Below are 22,755 nucleotides of genomic sequence, written 5' to 3'. Positions count from 1 at the left end.
CATATATATACATATATATATATATAGACACCTCCATCTTTTCCTCCCTCATTTGTAACACCCTTCTGTTATAGATGAATTTATATGTTGTCTTTTAAAAATCAACTATCCATTGTCCTATCTATTCCCACCAAATTTAAAATAATATTTGGTGAGATGAGTTTCTCCCCACATTCACTCTTAATCATTTTATGGGCTATTTTTAGCTTCTTATTTTTTCTATGAAATTTTGTGTCAACCCATCAAATTCTCTAAAAAGTCTTAGGGTATTTTTTACTGAAATTGCATTGAATGTATTATTTTTACTACAAACTAGGACAAATTAAACAGTCAGGTTTCTGTGCATTGTACAATCACATTACAGTTGTTCTTTTCTTTGAGGTAATCCTCAAGTCATCTTGATTTAAGTTGTGTATCTCCCCAAACTCTTTGGTCATTGGTATAGAGTCATTCTTTAGGTTTGGTTTCTCAAATGACTAATCACATCCAGTGTGTATGACATTTTACCAGCTTCCCTCTCAAGGAAATTCTCATTCTTAAATGTGTTCAAGAACAAGACTGCAACTAGTTTTATTCACATTGACTTACTGGACTCAGTGTAATCTTGCTGCTACATCTGATATCTTTGGTGATTACCTGTGATTACCCTAATCATTACATCTATGCAGCTACCCCCTTTCACCTTTGGTACTCTGCACGCACAGGCTCTTTGGTTAGAAAGAAAGTTTCCCAAGTTCAGCCCCATTTTTAAATGAGCAATCACTGAACAGCTTTATAATAACCTCTGATCTAGTCTTCAAAGACATAAGAAATTTTTGTGACAGATTTGGAGTAATTTTAAGTAGAATTCTGAGTTTCTTCCCACATGAAATCCTAAGATTCAAGGTTAATATTGAATATATATATATATATATATATATATATATATATATATATATAATTTACCAATTGATGCCTAAAAAGTTACTCTAACATTGGATTCAAGGTTAAAAGTAAACACATTTGTATTGGTTACCTACAGATGCTCAACAAATTAAAACATAATGACCTAAAACAACAGAAACCACTTATTACCTTCCATTGTTTTTGTAGATTAGAATTAGGATTCTAAGAGCAGTTTAAGTGGGTGGTTCAGAGTGTCTCATGAGGTGACAGTCAAGACGTTGGCCACAGCTACAGTTAACAATACTTGATTGGGACTGTGGGTACCACTTCTAAGATGGCCCACTCACATGGCTGTTTGTAGGAGGCCTGAGTTTCTTCCCAGCTATGGATGGGAGGTCTCAGTTCCTCATCACTAGGGCCCCTCCATAAGTCTTCTTGAGTATCCTCATGACATAGCAACCTGTTCCCCAGAGCAGTGGTTTAAGGGAGTGCAGAATCAGAAACACAATGTCTTTTATGACCTATCCTTAAAAGTGACACTCATCATTTCTGCAATATCCAATTACTTACATAGGACAGATGTATTCAATATGGGAGGGGATTCCAGAATGAATGAATGCCAAGAGATCAAAGTCAATGGGGGTCATTTTGAAGGCTGACTACCACAACATATAAGGTTAGAGTCCTTTTAAAATCCTCACTGTAATATTGAAAAAAATAAAAGGATAGATCTGTCAATCAATAATGCTACTGTATGCCTCAATTCTTTGGGAGAAAAATAGGATCAATTTATATTGGCTCTTTGTAATATAATTGAGACTCACCAGTTGAAAAGGTCCAGTTTTTCTAATTTAAATTGATTTTCTTCATTGTAGCATTAGCACATCTCATATTTCTTAAATAGTACTCAGGAACTCACATTCTAAAAACAGTTATTAGACTGTGAGGTTCCATTTAGACAGACGAGTTTCTCTCCCCACTCACAACCAGGTTTTCTTTTCCAACTGAACAAAATCAAATTATAATCTTTTAGTTTAAATAACACAATAAACTTATTTTCTAAAACATTATCATTCAATGTTATCATTGTGCTTCTAGTACTTTGAATGCACTACCCACCTGTCACAAAACTAAACTCAACTCACGACTTTGGATTTTTTATGCAGCTACACAGCCTCATGACCTCAGTAAAGAATAATAAACCATTTGGGTTATGTGAATATGAGCCTTCAATCTTGAAACACCACCAGCATTAAAAAATTAAAATGATGTGTACTAATACATATTTGTGTTCTGAAATGTTGTTAGGACAAATATTTGCTAATGACTTTGGTGAAACAATGAAATATGCATCTTTTAATTTTATCCTTTTCTGTTGGTCAGTTTTTTCATAGGAAGACTTAATGAGCAACTTATGCTGTAGGAGTAATTTAGTTCATAAAAATAGAAATTTATTTTTTAAAAGATATCGTTATTCTTTCTAATGATTTATTTCTTTAAAGCTTTTGTTGTTTTTTTTCCTTTCCTTGAGCAAATTGTCATGAGAATTTGGATTCCTTTTTGCCTATAAAAGCATAGGCTTCTGTGAAAGAACAGTGTTCAAATTACTTAAATGTATATTCATTTTCCTTCTGCAGCTGTACTGATGGCTTTATTATATGCACACAAATATTTGTATTTTATTTCTATTTTAGTGAATGAAAATATAATTTAAACAAAAAAGGATGTCCATGTAAGCTTGATAAAAAGTACACAAAAGATTAAAAAAATTATTTGCATGATTTAAGATAGCAAGACCAATGGATTTCCAAACACTGGTGCCAGAGGAGCCAAGTAATACCACCACCATCCTGGAAAGCTGTGTTCGTGAGGATTCAGCTCACAGGTGAAGTAGCAGGAGAAAGAAGAGTCCATATTGGGGAAATGCTGACAGATGGCAGATTTGCTGATTCCTTCTCTCATAATGAAGCAGGGTGCTCAGAGAGAGTGGCAAGCCAGATATTAACGCGTTTTTCATTTACTGAGGCCAAGAAGGTTTTATTGCTGCCATGGGTAATGTTACTAGCTGCTGTTAGACAGCAGACAATTTATTCAAATATTGAATTAGATTACTAAAGGTAAAGAAACAGTGCTAGAAAAAACAAAATTAAAATAAATCCATAGTACAACATTTTTTTAAAAAGTTGATATCAGAGATGGTTAAAGGACAAAGGCTTTTTAATTACACCATAGGAGGAATCTTTATAGTAAATATATTTTATTCTATGTATATATATTATATGTTCAGATGGGCACTATACATATGTTACACACCACCCATGCACACATACACACATGCACAGCCAGATAACTATATGTAAGGAGTTTTTCCGGTCAAATATTCAGGCATATTTACACGCTGTAAATAATGTCCTGGTGCTGGTTATTAAGCTTTTGTCTCAGATCTAACTCCATCCTTTACACTCAGCTTTGTGATCTTGGGACTGCAAGTCTGCAAACCACATTTCTGCTTTGCCCGCTGTCTCCCTGTTACACTCCACCAACAGAAGCTACTAGAGGGAGACTGGGAGGTTGGGGACTCATTCCTTCTACATCATTTCTTGTCGGCTTCCTGTTGCTTTGGGAACCATCCAAGGAACTCTATCTCACAGCAGCAGCAGCAGCAGCAGCAGCGCCTTCTCTGAATCTAGCTTACAGTTTTTCTATCACAAGCAGGAACAGTCTGATGCAGCCTCCTGACACCTCCACTCAGAGGTGTGGGTCTGAGTCCCCTGGGTGCCTCTGCAAAGCCAGACACCAGCCCCAGCCAAGCTGTGTGCCCTTCTCCAAGGTCTGCACCTCCACTCCCCAGGGCCTCTTCCCCAGCCTCCAACTTGAATAACTAGTCTCCTACATTTTCCTGTGCAGGTGTAGGGTTGTAACTGCTTCCTTCAATTGCTTCTTCTCTGCTAACTTCTCTTTTGGTCAAGTTAATAACTTTACAGCAAGTTAGTATATTGTTAAACATTTCAGTTTCTTTCTGTTACAATAACCAGTGTAATTTCTCCCTCCTGACTCAATGCCAATACAGGTGTTATGCAGAAAACTCAGAAATTTCATAGCATATTAGTTCAATAGCAGGTGGGAAAATGCAGTTCTATTATTGCATATATAGAAAATAAAATTTTTCTTGAAGTCCAACTGTTATCTGAGGTGGTCTAACTATTTTATTAATAATGATAGAAAAAGAAATTACCAATGAAACAGAAGTTTCTAGCTGAAGGTGGTCTGCATTAGTACCCAAGTACTACTTGGAAATAAACATACAAAATCAAGCTCAGATTTGTTGCTAGCTCTGCCAAGCTTCTAACCTCTACTTGAGGCCTCAGCTTACACCTCCATTAGCAATTTTATGTTGAATTTTATCTGAACACTCGAGGCTAATCGACCTTGCATTATTCACCTTCTTGCCATTTTTGCTGTTGGCCCATTATGTTACCCCTTCAGGTCACCTATCTTTTTCCTTCATTTTCATCCAAAGGTTTCACCCTTTGTGATCCTTTCCTCAAGATAAAACTTCTCATTTTGCTTGACTTTCTACAGACTTTTGACTGTGACCTCTGCAAAGTTCACTGAATGATACGCAGAATGTATACTTAATCAGTCTGCAGAATGTTCACTATAATCGTTCACCTTAAAAAAAATTAGTTCCATCCCCAAAGATGCCACTTCATTGCAAATCTCTAAATTGAAGGTGTTCAGGGTCCAGCACTGCAGTTTAGATACTGCCCTGTATCCCCAGTTCTAGATCACGTAGCTTCCGGTGTGCTCCTATGTACTGTTATGTCTAACTATGTATCCCACGTGCCTTCTGGTTGGGACATTCTCCCTATTTCTAAAAGCCACGTCCAGGTAATTCCTGGCATTTAGCATCAGGCGTTGCAGATAAATGCTGCCTGGTTTTCTTGGTCATCCACTGACCTTTTGTTGACTCCTCACATTCAGTCTTGCATGGTTTCCTGCCTGCATTGTTACTGCCGCCATTATTACTGCTCCAATTCATTCTCTAGTCTTTCACCGAATCAATGTCTTCTTCCTAAAATGCTCACTTCTTCCTGACACTTAGATGCATGCAATCTTTTAGGGGATCTTCACTGTAAACTCCAGCCTCCTCAACATTCATTTCCCTCTCCAGCCTCATATCTCACAAAACCTACCTTCATGTTTGATGTGGAACTCTAGTTCCAAGATTACTTAAGCTCCTGAAGTTAAAAAGAATATTTTTGATTTACATTTCTTAAATTAAAGGTATGTATGTTTTTGACTTCAGGCCATAACAAATGTTCCCTCCACTTTAATGAAGGTCTTCTCTCCATTTTTTCCAGCTTTTTTTTTTTAAAGATTTTATTTATTTATTTATTTATTTATTTATTTATTTATTTATTTGACAGAGAGAGAGACAGCCAGCGAGAGAGGGAACACAAGCAGGGGGAGTGGGAGAGGAAGAAGCAGGCTCCCAGCAGGGAGCCTGATGTGGGGCTCCATCCCAGGGTCCTGAGATCACGCCCTGAACCGAAGGCAGACGCTTAACGACAGCCACCCAGGGACCCCTTAAGTTTTGTTTTACTCTCAGGTTTCACCCTCAGTAACACTTCTTGTATCCCTGGTTCTGGATTAGGCAATTCCCCACATGCTCCTATGTACTATTATGCAGGACTATTATCTGATTTATCATTCTGTTTTAATTGTCTTCCCACAAAACTATGATTCCTTTATGGGTAAATGTCTCATTCAAATGTACATCTCTAGTGTCCAGGGGCTAATAAGAAGACTGATAAATACTAATAAATAATGCCAAAAAGATGAAGAATGAGTAAATCAAGTGTATAAATTAGGCTAAATCAAACACATCCTTAAGAATCAGGGCCAACACCTTCATAGGAATTTTCAGAGCTGAGAAGAGCGCACATTTTCATCTATAAAAATTCAAGTTAAATCACTGACATACTGTAACAAATAAGGAATCATCCAAGGCTATGAATCAAAGTACAGATAGCTAGCTATTAACCACATGAAGAGGTTTTCAGTCACATTTATTTATTTAAGCCACATGAAAATATTACTTTTTACTTATCATACTGGCCAAGTTTGGAAAGTTAGATTAAATGTTGTAGACCAAGCGTGTGGGTAACCAATACATTAATACATTTTTGCTAGGTGTATAAATTGGTGCAACATTTCCAATAAAATTTTGCAATACCTATAAAAATTACAAATGCACATACTCTTTTTACTAAGTTATTCAACTTCCAGAAATTTATTCTATAGGTATAGTATTTCAGGTGTAAAATGACAAATTCACTAATATATAAGACTATAGACAGCATTGGTTTTTTTTTTAGGATTTATTTATTTATTTATTTTAGAAGGGGGGGCAGAGAAGGAGAGAGAGAATCTCAAGCAGACTCCCCACTGAGCACAGAGCCTGATGTGGGACTCGATCTCACAACCCTGAAATCATGACCTGAGCTGAAATCAAGAGTTGGACATTTAACTGACTGAGCCATCCAAGTGCCCTAGACAACACTGTTTCTTAAAAAAATAGTAAAGAATAAAATGAATTATGATACGCCATAGGCTATTAGACAGTGACAAAATATAATTAAAAAGATCTTTATGAATCCATAGAAAATGATCTACATGTTAATTAATGCATTAAAAGGGAGGTACAGAACATTGTATAAAATATGCCACCCTTTTTATAGTTTAAGAATTAGTAGGTTGGTTATAATAATGACTCATGTTGTTTATACTTTTTTACCTTCATGTAGTATGAACATTTTAACAGCATTGTTCATGTGGCTGTATTTTTATTTACTTGTATCTTCTTTGATTTCTTTTAACAGTGTTTTATAGTTTTTAGCGTATAAATTTTCCTCTCCTTGGTTAAGGTTTATTCCCAAGTATTTTATCCTTTTTGATGCTTTTAGTAAATGGGAAGTTTTCCAAGTTTCCTTTTGGAATTGGTCATTGTTAGTATATAGAAATACAACAGATTTTGAGAGTTGGTTTGCATCCTGCAAAATTTTATTATTAGTTTTAATAGTTCTTTTTCCCCCTAGAATCTTTAGGATTTTTAACTGGTGGTGCAAATTCTGGTGCATGGTTTATGTCTTCATTCTCAAATATCTCCAATCTGTCAGTGCTTGGATACAGGCAAGAAAGACATCAGTCCTTCTAGAGTCTGTCAGTTGGATAGATAAGTCCTTTCTCTTCTTAGGGATAATATGAGAGTTGGGGATCTGCTCCCTGTGAGATAATAGAAAAATATATATTGGTCTTATGAAAGACCGATAGTAGGGGAATCAGAGAGCTCCCAGATTGGCAAACACATCTACACTGCGAGGGTGATGCACCCAACTTCATGGAACAGAAGCTCATGTACTCAGGACCCTCCCAGACCTTACCCTCTGTATCTCTTAACTGTATCCTTTATCATATCTTTTAATAAACTGATAAACATAAGTAAATGTTTCCTTGAGTTCTGTGAGCTACTATAGCAAATTCATCAAACCCAAGGAGGGGGTTGTGGGAACCTCCAATTTGGAGCCAAGTCAGATAGAAATTGTGGGTAATGTGGGGACCAACTACTTGTGGGGGCATCAGAAATGGGATAGGGACAGTCTTATGGCACTGAGCCCTTCACTTGTGGGATCTGATGCTATCTCTGGGTAGATAGTGTCAGAATTGAGTTAAATTGTAGGTCACCCCATTGGTGTCACAGAGAGTTGCTTTATGTGGGAAAAAAACTTCCACACTTGGTGAGCAGAAGTACTAGAAGTGAAGTGTTCTGTGTGAGTAGTGAAGGAGACTCACAGGAAAGAAAGACACAGTGGGATAGAACTAGGTTTTCCCTACACAGAAGGTGCAAGACTGAGTTCTTCCTTTTTATTCCCAAATGTTCTGAGCAGTGAAGAAGAAGGGGGTTAAGGGGGGGCCTCTGACACAAATTCCCTGCTGGCTTCAGTGTGGTTGGCTTCATGTTCGCCTGGGATTCAGGAATCTTTTAAGTGGTTCTGGATTCCTTATAGAGGTTGTTTTTGTTTTTGTTTTGTTTTCCAATTTGTTGTTAAATCTGTGTCTCTGTGGGGGAAGAAGAGTCTAGGTTTTCTTATTCTGCCATCTCCTGACATCATTCTGCTCTACATTGGTATTTTATTTTATTTTTAGAGATTTTGTTTATCTATTGGAGAGAGACAGCATGAGAAGGGGTGGGGGAGTGGAGGGAGAGGGAGAAGCAGACAACCCACTCAGCAGGGAACCTGACACTGGGCTCCATCCCAGGACCTGAGATCATGACCTGAACCAAAGGCAGACACTTAACCATCTGAGCCACCCAGGTGCCCCTAAATTGGTATTTTAAAAGCTACCTCCTAGAGTGGTGAGGGTTAAGTGAGAAAATGTCTGTAATATCTCTATAGATCCAAGAGCAAGGGTGAAGCTGGGCTAGAAATGGGAAGAGCGGCTCTTGTGCTGGCCAGTTAGCTCCTCTGTCCTGTTGTCTCTGCTTTATTCTGTTCATTCTCATACTTTCTTGTTTGTTCTTCCAGTTTAACTTTCTCAATATGGCAAGAAAAATAGCTTCTGACAACCTCCTAGTAAAACTTAATAGCACATCTAGCACTGAGGAGAAAATGGTTTCCTCTCTAATTTGCTGATCTAAATTTCTCAGTAAAGGAGCTTATTAGTACAATTTGGATCAGTGTCTACCCCTGAAATGAACAACTGTGGCTGGGAGGCTGGGTCACAGTTGAGGCACAGTTCAGGTCCCACACTATGATGTAGAGAGAAAGAATAACTGTGTAACCCTTGAAATATGATACTCCTCAAACTGTAAATTAGGAGTCTATTTTTCACTATACAAAGTTATGTTTTTTATTGTGATTTTAATTGAAAACTTTGAATGTATGTATAAGAATATAGTCGATTTTATTATAATTTAGTAATGATGGATTATATTTATACAGCACAAAATAGTAATAATTAGATATTTTTGCATTCAGAAAGTTTCAACTTATATTTAAATGAGTATATGTGCCTACTTTTGTGCACTTGCTACAACATGAATTATCTTTCTAGGTAATGAAAAAATTGGAAAAAAAGAAAGAAAAACAAATTTGGCATTTTCAATTGTTGTCCATTATTCCACACATTCCTACTTCACAAGGGACACCTTAACATTTTATTATTTTATTTATTAAAAATTTTTATTTATTTATTTGAGTGAGAGACAGAGACAGTAGGAGCTGGGGGAGGGTTAGAGAGAGAGGGAGAGAGACAAACAAACTCCCTGCTGAGCAGGGAGCCCTATGTGGGGCTCAATCCCAGAACCCTGAGATCATGACCTGAGCCAAAGTCAGATGCTTAACCAACTGAGTCACCCAGACACCCCCTAAATACTTTATTTTTAAATAAATATAAAATACATTACTTTGTATGACATGATTATTAAGGAAATAATGATTTAAAAAATTGTTATAAATAACCCTGGAGATAACTGAACAATCAAAACATACCTGAACTTGTTCTATATAAACTAACCCACGGTATAGGCAAAACATTCTATTCCCCTTTTAAAACTAAATTCAAGAAGTGATATGAATAGTCAGAGATTATGAATTCCATCTGCCATGGTCATTAGTCCTGAGTAGAGAAAGCAGTCGATGAATCTTTCATTAGTATTCTTGACTGTGTGCCTGACTCAAATAATAATGTCTGGACTTTGGAGAAAAATGCAAACAAAAGATTCAGCTATGTTTACTTTAATGTGCACACATATTGGCTAATGTCTAGAACACATGTTCAGGAAGTGGAATGGAAAGTGTATCCTGAATACTTTCAGCATTCCTGACATTTTGCTAATACTATTAGTATAAACTCCAATTATATCAACACTCTTCATAATTTATAAGTCTAGGAAAAGAATATTTTTATTATGAAGGCTATTCAGTTGTCCCTTTTTTCCAAGGAAAGCTAACATTTTGGAATTGTGAGTCAATTATCCAATATCTTCCCCCCCCCATAATGGTATTCTAATGAGCTTGTGTTGGTGAAGAATAGAATTTGAATCCTAGCTACTTCCCTTCTGACCAGCCAATACTTGCTTCCACAAACCTGTTACATCCGTTCTGTTCTCTTGGATCCAACAATCCCTACTGCAATATGGGGAGCATAGTAAGAGCTCAATATACATTCATTGACCATTGAGTGAAATTGTAAAATATTTACTCATTTGGTGTCCAATGTGTCAATGACATACACATCTCTACACTTGCCTATATAATTTCCTATGTCAGGAAATTCTATACACTCTCCTTGACCTAATTAATATATGTTCTTAGAGACCAAAATCAACTTTTATCTCACTTTGCTGACTGTCTTTGTCAACATTGATCATCACAGAAATTATAGGGCTTATTGTTTTTTCCCAAGTAATTATACCACCATCTAGAAAAACACTTATGTGTATGTGTGTGCTGCTTCCTAGATCAGTTTCTCAGCTCTGTGAAGCCAGGCACTATGTCTAAATTGACTTTTTCTTACAAGTATTTTGCTGAATGTCTTTCTTATAAAAGGTATTCATTTATCTCCCAGCATTTTATGGAGAATTTGTATTTTTAAAAGTCAGTTTTGACCATCTATAAGTTGGTCTCCAAGTAGGTCTAACCATGGGAAAACTTCAGGTAAGATACCATGTCTCTCTAAGACAGAGCCTTTGTTTCCAGATATGAAGACAAAACATGAAATCTCTCTTGACCTTTCCTTGTTTTAAGTAGCTCTTTGCAACAGAAAAGTTTTCTTAAAGTTCCCTATCATTTACAAATCTTTAAAAGGCTGCCATGTGACAATTATTGGTAAAATTTGTTGACTCATCAACTTGTACATAGAAGAAATTGTTTATCAGTTTACTACACAAAGCCTCTTCAGCATCGTGTGACATATTATCAATATATCAACTTATTACACTTTATGAGGGTGGAATCTTTTCAATTTTTCATACTACATCTTGACCTAGCACTATTCCTGTAATTTTATATGCTGGCATTAATAGATTCTCACCAACTATGTGATTTTGCTTTTCTGAGCGATAACTTCTGAATGACTTGCTTCTTGAAGCTTTTCACTGACTATAAAAAAAAAAGTTACAGTTTGAAATTCCAGTACCTGTTTAAAGTAATCAGTACCTTCACTTCTCAGATGCTGTGATGTTTCATTAAACTGCTTTACAACCTAGCTGGAGACATTGTAACATATCTAACTTGTTTGCCACATACAATAAGATGGGGCAACTTGGATCAGCAGCCTGTGAAGGACCCAGTGGTGAGCAGTTTTCATCATAACAAAGGATTTATTTTGTGTCCTCTGTTGCCCTAGTGTAGTGAAGGGACTTGAGGATTGTAATTCTTTATCACTAACACTATAAAAATTATTCGTAGTTCTAGATCTTAGAATCCTTCTCTTCTAGGTCATATGTCGACTTAAACACACACACACGCATTAAATTATCAGACATGTTTGTAAAATGTAAAACTAATAAAATATAAAACAGGACATAATAAATGAGAAGATTAAAAACATGAGAACTTCACAGTACAATTTACTTCTAATCTACATAAGCCATGTTTCGTAGCATTTACAACAGCAGAGTGGCAGGAGTGGCTGGGTCACAATATGTAAAAATTCCTTCTTTATGAGTAAAATCTGCCTGTGATTGGGGCACCTGGTTGTCTCACTTGTGAAGCATCTGCCTTTGGCTCAGGTCATGATCCCAGGGTCCTGGGATCGTGCCCCACGTCAGGCTCCCAGCCTAGCTAGGAGTCTGCTTCTCCCTCTTCCCTGCTCATGTGATCCCTCTCCCTCTCTCTCTCAAATAAAAAAATAAAATCTTTACAAAAATAAAATTTCCCTGTGATTTTAAATCATTGGAGTAAAGCATGTTCTTTATTTCAAGCAAGTCAGCTGTATGTAAGGGGAACTTGGGGGAACTAATTGAAGAGGGGATAGAATGAAAGACTCAGCTGTTGGCCCCTCTGAGCAATAAAATACTCACCAATTATCAATAGCCTTTCTCATGTCACTGAGCCTGGACTCAGCCAAAGGAATATAGTTCTTCTGTACACTGTCAACTGGGCCTAAATGTCCCCAATACAATTGGTAAAGGGGCCATCTACTGTCCGTCATGTAAAGTTAAGAAAAGAAAACAACAACCCTGTTTTTGCTTAATCATATTCTTTCACAGAGACCCTAGTGACTTCTTGCTGAAAGCAGGTTTCATGGAACTCTGGTTGAGAAACCCTAGTTGTTGAAATTTAAAGATGATAGCATCATGATTACAAAGGTGAAGAAACGAAACTTGATTTACTTCAATTCTATCATTCCATCTGTGCATTTGGAGATTTTTGGGGTATATATTTAAAATTAAATTATACTTAATGTAATTAATCAAATTTAATAAAATTAAAGTTAAAACAGTGGAACAGGGTGAGATAGGAAATAAAATATTTTGCTTGGTGCACATTTGAATAAACACATGAAACATTTTATTCAATTTGAGTAATGTATTTTTTTTAAAGATTTTATTTATTATTTGAGGGTGAGAACGAGTGGGCAGGGAAGGGTAGAATGGAAGAGAGGCAGAGGTGGAGAGGTGCAGAGGGGGAGGGAGAAGCAGACTTCCCACTGAGCAGGGAGCCTGCGGTGGGGCTGAATCCCAGGATTCCAGGATCATGACCTACACGGAAGGCAGACGCTTAACCGATTGAGCCACCCAAGCGCCCCTTGAGTAATGTCTTTAAATTTGACATTTATTGTTTAAAATTTTTTTGTTTTAAAATAAAATTGAAAAATGAATTATTTTTACTGATTATTGCATGAGTATTACCGAAAATAATTTTGTTCGATGGGGCAGTGCTAATAAATAATCTATTCTGGGTGTCAAATGCATGAGGCCAATGGACACATTGTATTTTAATGTCACAAACTGCATTTGAAAACATGTTAATTCTAACAAAATATTCTATTCATGTGTTGCACTAATTTAATCTTTTAACTTTATCTTGTTTCCAATGTTGTGTTACTATAAATAGAAAAGACAATGAACTAACACACTCAGTAACCCACCTTGTCTCAGGCTGTGCTTCTTCAGGCTTCAGTTATCTGAGGTCAACCATGGTCCAGAAGTAGATGATCCTCCTGATTTATCAGCAAAAGTCAATAGCAACTTCAACACTAGATCACAGCATCTTCATCATCGCCGCACTTTGTCTCACCACGTAGGCATTTTATCATCTCATATCATCACAAGAAGGGTGAATAGAGACAGTAGGAGATTTTCAGAAAAAGACCACATTCACATAACATTTATTACATCTATTGTTATAATTGTTCTATTTCATTAGTAACTCTTATTGTTAATGTCGTACTGTGCCTAGTGTATACATTAAACCTTAGCATAGGTACGCACATATAGGAAAAACATAGTATGTGGGGTTTGGTACTAGCAGTGTTTTCAGCCATCCACTAAGGGTCTTGGAATGTATCCCACATGGATAAGGGGGGACTGCTGTGCATTATTGCCTTGCTATTGAAGCTTCCATAGCTCCCACTACTTCCGTGTGAAATAGGTATCACATTTTAATTATTTGTTTTGACCGTTATATTTTCAATTTTTAGAAGTTCTCTTCAGTCCTTTTTCAAATATGCTTTATTATTTTTTAGTAATTATTCGTTTTTATATTTTCCAAAATTCTGTTTGAGTATACAACATTTAATAAATATACAATAATTATAATACATGATACCTTTATGATTTGGTTCAACTGTTCATGACTTCTGCCTTTGCCCATGTTGTCTTGTTTCTTCATATGTTTTGCAATTTAAAAATATATATTTGTGAGTTCATGTTTTAGGGGACTTTCCCTGTGAAGTCTTATGATATCCCCTTGAGCTGGGAAAGGCAGTCTTTACTGTAGGCAGCAGTTTATGCCCACGTAGCAATTGAGGGAGTTACAGTGGGAAGAAAGAGAGAATGGCTTTTTACTCATGTATTCACAACTGGATAATAATAATCCACTCAATAAATACTTTCCTGGTAACTGGCATAGCACTAGGGAAATGTGTAGGAACTGAACATCTTTTTGGAGTAAGAATTCTAAAACAATAGCTCTCCCCCTCTTGATGCCCTGCTACTTTCTGCACGACATTAATTGTTATCCCTCTGAAAGGAATGTGGAAATAATTTAGCATAATCATTCCATAGTAAAAAATACAGATTACGTGGGGTGTCTGGGTGTCTCAGTTGGTTAGCATCTGACTCTTGATTTTGCTTCATGTCATTATCTCAGGGTCCTGAGATTAAGCCCCATGTCAGGCTCCATGTTCTGCTTGAGATTCGCTCTCTCCCTCTGCTCCACCCCTGCCCCCCGCCCAGCTCATGCTCACGCACACTCGCTCTCTCTCAAATAAATAAATAAATAAATAAATAAATAAATAAATAAATAAATAAAATCTTTAAAATAAAAAGTACAGATTACTTATGGAGAGAGAGAGATTACTTATGTTCATAGTTTGGTTTTCATTGTATTTGTCCATATTGTTTTTTCTATTTTAGGTACTGTATTAACTTCTTAAGATTCATGGAATTCAGTTTTATTTCTACAAAGTTTTTTCTTTAACATTCATTGACACTGAGAATAAGCTAGTTTTTAAATTCATTAACTGGATTTACCTTTAATATTACTCTGTGAGGTAGAAATTGTTCTTTCCACTTGACACCTAAGAAAACTGAATCTCAAAAGAGGTTAAATAATTTGCTTAAGTACACACAGCGTGCCTACCACCAAAGTCCCCCTGTTTCTCAGTGGCTCACTGCATCTCTAATGAGTGTCTACTACGTGACAGGCTAACTGCTGGAATTCAAAGCAAAAGATGAAATGTCCTTTAAGACATTACAATCCAGAAAAGAGACTGATTATTCATACTGAGATGAGATGGCCTATACTAGAAGTATGAACAATTGTGGAGTACAAAGAAAGGATGATTCAGAATTGAAGTGGAGGGGAAGTGATTTTTCTAGGGATAATACACTGGCCTAGAGTTTGAGTGGCACTGAGATAGAGCTACTAAGGAACCCCAACCCCTCCAACTTTGTTACTATATATACCACTTACATTATTATTATTCACTTATAAGGGTAACTAGTTTGAATAAGAAGTTCAAAGAAGGAATTACTCCTATCTACAAAAAGAATCGTAAACAAAAAGATACTAAATATTTCAGTATGGCTTTTTTCCTGAGGGCAAAAAAATATGATCAATAAAATCTTACAGTGATAGAAAAAAAAAAGTCTTAGAGTGATACCCTTATGTTCATTCAAGACTATGGGGTAGCTAGCAGGTACATGGCAATTTGCAGAATTTATCAAACTTGAAATAGTCTCATTGCAATTTACCATCCATTCCTACATATTCATTAATATTAACAAATCTTATAAGGTGGTATTTAAAGACTAAATGTGAGCCACTGAACATTCATTTTTTGGGAGGTACATTTTTGTAATTTATGATCCTAGGTAGCATTTACGCAGTTCTCTCCCTTTTTAAATTTATGTTATTTCGCATTTCTTGGCTTCAGAAAATTCAAACTTGAGCAAAAGAAAAATGAACAAGAATTTATAATCTTTTCAAAAACATTATTTTGAAAAATTTCACATTTACTGAAAAGTTGCAAAAATAATACAAAGACTCTCCATATAATTTGCTGAGATTCCCCTCAAATTCACATTTCACCTTATCTGCTTTATAATTCTTTCTTTCTTCTCTCCATGTGTATATGTATGTGTGCTTTTATCTATATCTGAGAGTAAGTTGCAGAATCGATGCCTTATCTCTAAATAATTTCACATGTATTTTTCAAAAGCAAGAATTCTTTTCTATAACTTTAATTCAATTTTTAAAATTAGAAAAACAATATTGACACAATATTAATCACTAAGCTATAGCTACTCTAATTTTGTAACTGTTCCATTAACTATTTTATAAAGAGAAAAAATCTCAATGATTCAGGATCCAATTCAAAGCAGGATTACATTTAATTGTGATTCTCTCTAGTCTCTACTCTAGAACAGGTCATGAGTCTTTGGCTTTCATGTCTTTTTTTTTTTTTTTTAAGATTCTCTTATTTATTTGAAGAAGAGAGAGAGACCAAGCCCATGTGCACAGAAAGAGAAGGAGAGGGAGAGAAATCCTCAAGTTGACTCCCCACTGAGCATGGAACCCAATGAGAGGTTCAAGCCCAGGACCCTGAGATCATGAGCCAAAATCAAGAGTCAGGCACTCAACCAACTGAGACAACCAGGCTCCCCTGGCTTTCATAGCTTTTCTGAAAATCACAGGCCATTCTGTAAAAAGTACCTTCATTTGCATTTTCTGGTGTTTCCTCATGATTCGATTAATGTGATACAATTTTGGTAGGACTCTCCTCAAAGGGATCCTGTGTTTCTGTCAATGAATCATGACAGGACACCCCTGATGTCAGTCAGAACTCGTGCTCACTTATGGGCATTATGGGTAGATCAACACGTCCTCTCCCCTGCAAAAACAGGACAATAGATTACAGTAGTATGTATCAAGAATCTAATAACAACATAATTTTGATTTGACACTGAATGTTTAATTTTCATTTGGTTTCCTTAAGGTCATATTCAGAAATAATTAGTATCTGTTACATATACACATAATTCATTGTATATAGATACTAAACATAAATATGGTATATAAAGTGGTCCGTGATTGGTACTGTTTCTGCACCTCGTGCCCCGGCAGGGGGGAGTTAAGATGGCGGAGGAGTAGGGGACCCCTTTTTCAGCCGGTCCCCTGAGTCGAGCTGGATAGGTACCAGACCAGCCTAAATATATTCTCTAATTAGAAAAGCCTACTGCAAATATTATTCTCAATGGGGAAAAACTGGAAGCCTTTCCCTTAAGATCAGGAACTCGACAAGGATGCCCACTCTCGCCACTATTATTCAACATAGTACTAGAAGTCCTTGCAACAGCAATCAGACAACAAAAAGGGATCAAAGGTATTCAAATCGGCAAAGAAGAAGTCAAAATGTCTTTAGGCTGGTCTGGTACCTATCCAGCTTTTCATAGATGGCTTTTCATAGATGGCTTTTATGAGATTGAGAAATGTACCTTCTATTCCTACACTCTGAAGGGTTTTAATCAGGAAAGGATGCTGTATTTTGTCAAACGCCATCTATGAAAAGCCTAATTTCTGTCAGATTCGCTCTCATTTCTGTCGTTAGGGATTCTATATTCTCAGTAACCTAAGATATCGATGTAACCAAATTATCAGAAATGGAATTCAGAGTAACGATGGTCAAAATGATGAGTAGAATTGAAAAAACTATTAACGAAAAGGTTACTGAGAATATAGAATCCCTAAGGACAGAAATGAGAGCGAATCTGACAGAAATTAAAAATTCTATGAGCCAAATGCAGGCAAAACTAGAGGCTCTGATGGCCAGGGTCACCGAAACAGAGGAACGTCTTAGTGAATTGGAGGATGGGTTAATAGAGTAAAAAACAAAAATAGAAGCTGGTCTTAAAAAAATCCACACCCACGAATGTAGGTTACGGGAGATTACTAACACAATGAAAAGATCCAATGTCAGAATCATCAGCATCCCCGAGGGGGTGGAGAAAAACGGAGGTCTAGAAGAGATATTTGAACAAATTGTAGCTGAAAACTTCCCTAATCTAGTGAGGGAAACAAACATCCGTGTCCAAGAGGCAGAGAGGACCCCTCCCAAGCTCAACCACGACAAACCTATGCCACGTCACGTCATAGTGCATTTCGCAAATATTAGATCCAAGGATACAGTATTGAAAGTGTCCAGGGCAGGGGCGCCTGGGTGGCACAGCGGTTAAGTGTCTCCCTTCGGCTCAGAGCGTGATCCCGGCGTTATGAGAACGAGCCCCACATCAGGCTCCTTCGCTATGAGCCTGCTTCTTCCTCTCCCACTCCCCTGCTTGTGTTCCCTCTCTCACAGGCTGTCTTTATCTCTGTCGAATAAATAAATAAAATCTTTAAAAAAAAAAAAAAAAGAAAGTGGCCAGGGCAAAGAAATTTCTCACATACCAAGGCAAAGGCATCAGAATTACTTCAGACCTGTCTACACAGACCTGGAATGATCGAAAGGGTTGGGGGAGCATATTTAAAGCTCTTTCAAAGAAAAACTAGCAGCCAAGGATCCTTTATCCAGCAAGGCTGTCATTCAGAATTGATGGAGAAATAAAGACATTTCAGAATCGCCAGTCATTAACCAATTTCGTAACCATGAAACAAGTCCTACAGGAGATATTAAGGAGGGTTCTATAAAGGTAAAAAGGCCCCAAGAGTGATGCACAAAAGAAAGTCACGACCAATACAAACAAAGACTTTACTGGCAACATGGCATCATTAAAATCATATCTCTCAGTACTCAGTCTCAATGTGAATGGTTTGAACCTTCCCATAAAACACCACAGGGTTGCAGATTGGATAAAAAGAAATGACCCATCCATTTGCTGTCTACAAGAGACTCATTTCGAACCCAAAGATGCATTCAGACTGAGAGTAAGGGGATGGAGTACCATCTTTCACGCAAATGGACCTCAAAAGAAAGCTGGGGTAGCAATTCTCATATCAGATAGATTGGATTTTAAACTAGAGACAATAGTTAGAGATGCAGAAGTGCACTATATTATTCTTAAAGGAAGTATTCAACAAGTGGATATGACAATTATAAATATCTATGCCCCCAACAGGGGAGCACCAAGATACACAAGCCAACTCTTAAGCAGAATAAAGAGACATATAGATAAAAATACATGAATAGTAGGGGACCTCAACACTCCACTATCAGAAATAGACAGAACACCCTGGCAAAAACTAAGCAAAGAATCAAAAGCTTTGAATGCCATACTCGATGAGTTGGACCTCATAGATATATATAGAACACTACACCCCAGAACCAAAGAATACTCATTCTATTCTAATGCCCATGGAACATTCTCAAGAATAGACCATGTTCTGGGTCACAAAACAGGTCTCAACCAATACCAAAAGATTGAAATTATCCCCTGCATATTCTCAGACCACAACGCTCTGAAATTGGAACTCAACCACAAGGAAAAATTTGGAAGAAACTCAAACACTTGGAGACTAAGAACCATCCTGCCCAGGAATGACTCAATAAGCCAGGAAAGCAAAAATCAAATTAAACAATTTATGGAGACCAATGAGAATGAAAACACAACAGTCCAAAACCTATGGGATACTGCAAAGGCAGTCCTAAGGGGGAAATACATAGCCATCCAAGCCTCACTCAAAAGAGTAGAAAAATCTAAAATGCAATTTTTATATTCTCACTTCAAGAAGCTGGAAAAGAATAGAGGGACAGGCCTAATCCATGCACGAGGAAGCAGTTGACCAAAATTAGAGCAGAAATCAATCAAGCAGAAACCAGAAGTACATTAGAGCAGATCAACAGGACTAGAAGCTGGTTCTTTGAGAGAATCAATAAAATTGACAGACCACTGGCAAGACTTATCCAAAAGAAAAGAGAAAGGACCCAGATTATTAAAATTATGAATGAAAAGGGAGAGGTCACAACGAACACCATTGAAATTGGAAGGATTATTAGAAATTTTTATCAACAGCTATATGCCAATAAACTAAGCAATCTGGAAGAGAGGGAATCCTTCCTGGAAACCTATAAACTACCAAGATTGAAACCGGAAGAAATTGATTTCTTAAACAGGCCAATTAATTATGAAGAAATTGAGTCAGTGATAAACAATCTTCCAAATAACAAAACTCCAGGCCCGGATGGTTTTCCTGGGGAATTCTACCAAACATTCAAAGAAGAAATAATACCTATTCTCCTAAAGCTATTTCAAAAAATAGAAACAGAAGGAAAGCTACCAAACTCATTCTATGAGGCCAGTATTACCTTGATCCCCAAACCAAGCAAAGACCCCCTCAAAAAGGAGAATTACAGACCAATTTCCCTAATGAATATGGACGCCAAAATCCTCAACAAGATCCCGGCTAATAGAATCCAACAGTACATTAAAAGGATTATCCATCACGATCAAGTGGGATTCTTACCTGGGATGCAAGCGTGGTTCAATATTCACAAATCAATCAGCGTGATACATCATATCAACAAGAAAAGACTCAGGAACCATATGATCCTCTCAATTGATGCCGAAAAAGCATTTGACAAAATACAGCATCCTTTCCTGATTAAAACCCTTCAGAGTGTAGGAATAGAAGGTACATTTCTCAATCTCATAAAAGCCATCTATGAAAAGCCTACTGCAAATATTATTCTCAATGGAGAAAAGCTGGAAGCCTTTCCCTTAAGATCAGGAACACGACAAGGATGCCCACTATTATTCAACATAGTACTAGAAGTCCTTGCAATAGCAATCAGACGACAAAAAGGGATCAAAGGTATCCAAATAGGCAGAGAAGAAGTCAAAATGTCTCTCTTCACAGATGACATGATACTCTATATGGAAAACCCAAAAGAAGCCACTCCCAAACTATTAGAAGTTATAGAGCAATTCAGTAATGTGGCGGGATACAAAATCAATGCTCAGAAATCAGTTGCATTTCTATACACGAATAATGATACCGAAGAAAGAGAAATTAGGGAATCCATCCCATTTACAATAGCACCAAAAACCATACATTACCTTGGAATTAACTTAACCAGAGACGTAAAGGACCTATATTCTAGAAACTATAAATCACTCTTGAAAGACATTGAGGAAGACATAAAAAGATGGAAAGATATTCCATGCTCATGGATCGGAAGAATTAACATCGTTAAAATGTCCATGCTACCCAGAGCAATCTACACTTTCAATGCTATCCCGATCAAAATACCGAGGACATTTTTCAAAGAACTGGAACAAATAGCCCTTAAATTTGTATGGAACCAGAAAAGGCCCCGAATCTCCAAGGAACTGTTGAAAAGGAAAAACAAAGCTGGGGGCATCACAATGCCAGATTTCGAGCTGTACTACAGAGCTGTGATCACAAAGACAGCATGGTACTGGCATAAAAACAGACACATAGACCAATGGAACAGAATAGAGAACCCAGAAATGGACCCTCGGCTCTTTGGGCAACTAATATTTGATAAAGCAGGAAAAAACTTTGGGTGGGAAAAAGTCTCTTCAATAAATGGTGCTGGGAAAATTGGACAGCTACATGCAAAAGAATGAAACTTGACCACTCTCTCACACCATACACAAAAATAAACTCCAAATGGATGAAAGACCTCGATGTGAGACAGGAATCCATCAAAATTCTAGAGGAGAACATAGGCAGCAACCTCTATGATACCGGCCAAAGCAACCTTTTTCATGACACATCCCCAAAGGCAAGAGAAACAAAAGATAAAATGAATTTATCAGACTTCATCAAGATTAAAAGCTTCTGCACAGCCAATGAAACAGTCAAAAAAACTATGAGGCAGCCCACGGAATGGGAGAATATATTTGCAAATGACACAGCAGATAAAGGACTGGTATCCAAGATCTACAAAAAACTTCTCAAACTCAATACACAAGAAACAAATAAACAAATCAAAAAATAGGTAGAAGATATGAACAGACACTTTTCCAATGAAGACATACAAATGGCTAACAGACACATGAAAAAATGTTCAAAATCATTAGCCATCAGGGAAATTCAAATCAAAACCACACTGAGATACCACCTTACGTCAGTTAGAATGGTAAAAATAGACAAGGCAAGAAACAACAATTGTTGGAGAGGATGTGGAGAAAGGGGATCCCTCCTACATTGTTGGTGGGAATGCAAGTTGGTACAGCCACTCTGGAAAACAGTGTGGATGTCCCTTAAAAAGTTAAAAATTGAGCTACCCTATGATCCAGCCATTGCACTCCTGGGTGCAATCCCCAAAGATACAGACGTAGTGAAGAGAAGGGCCATAGGCACCCCAATGTTCATAGCAGCATTGTCCACAATAGCTAAATCGTGGAAGGAGCCGAGATGCCCTTCAACAGATGACTGGATTAAGAAGTTGTGGTCCATATATACAATGGAATATTACTCAGCTATCAAAAAGAACGAGTTCTCAACATTTGCTGCAACATGGACGGCACTGGAGGAGATAATGCTAAGTGAAATAAGTCAAGCAGAGAAAGACAACTATCATATGATTTCTTTCATCTATGGAACATAAGAACTAGGAAGATCGGTAGGGGAAGAATGGGATAAAGAAAGGGGGGGTAATCAGAAGGGGGAATGAAACATGAGAGACTATGGACTCTGAGAAACAAACTGAGAGCCTCAGAGGGGAGAGGTGTGGGGGAATAGGACAGACCGGTGATGGGTAGTAAGGAGGGCACGTATTGCATGGTGCACTGGGTGTTATATGCAACTAATAAATCATCGAGCCTTACATCAGAAACCGGGGATGTACTGTATGGTGACTAACATAATATAATAAAAAATCATTAAATAAAGAAAAAATAAAAAAGAAAAACAGTAAGATGAGGACTAGAACTTACTGAAAACCTAGTCAGAGCTTTCTTTTTCTGTGTCTTCTGATGCACATTTTCATATATATTATATATATATACATATATTATATTAGAGAGATAATTATTTCATATGTATTCCATGTAATATATCTCATACTGTATATCAAAAAGAAAGAATAAAAACATTCAAGTTTTCTCTGATGCTGACATTTTGAAAATGTCATAGTTTATAAGGAAATAATGAAAACCCATATTACATGGGA

Source organism: Ursus americanus, chromosome 2, assembly GCF_024610735.1.
Source record: "Ursus americanus isolate L20-20 chromosome 2, mUrsAme1.1.p, whole genome shotgun sequence".
NCBI classification, from domain to species: Eukaryota; Metazoa; Chordata; class Mammalia; order Carnivora; family Ursidae; genus Ursus; species Ursus americanus.
Note: the sequence above shows the minus strand (reverse complement) of the source record.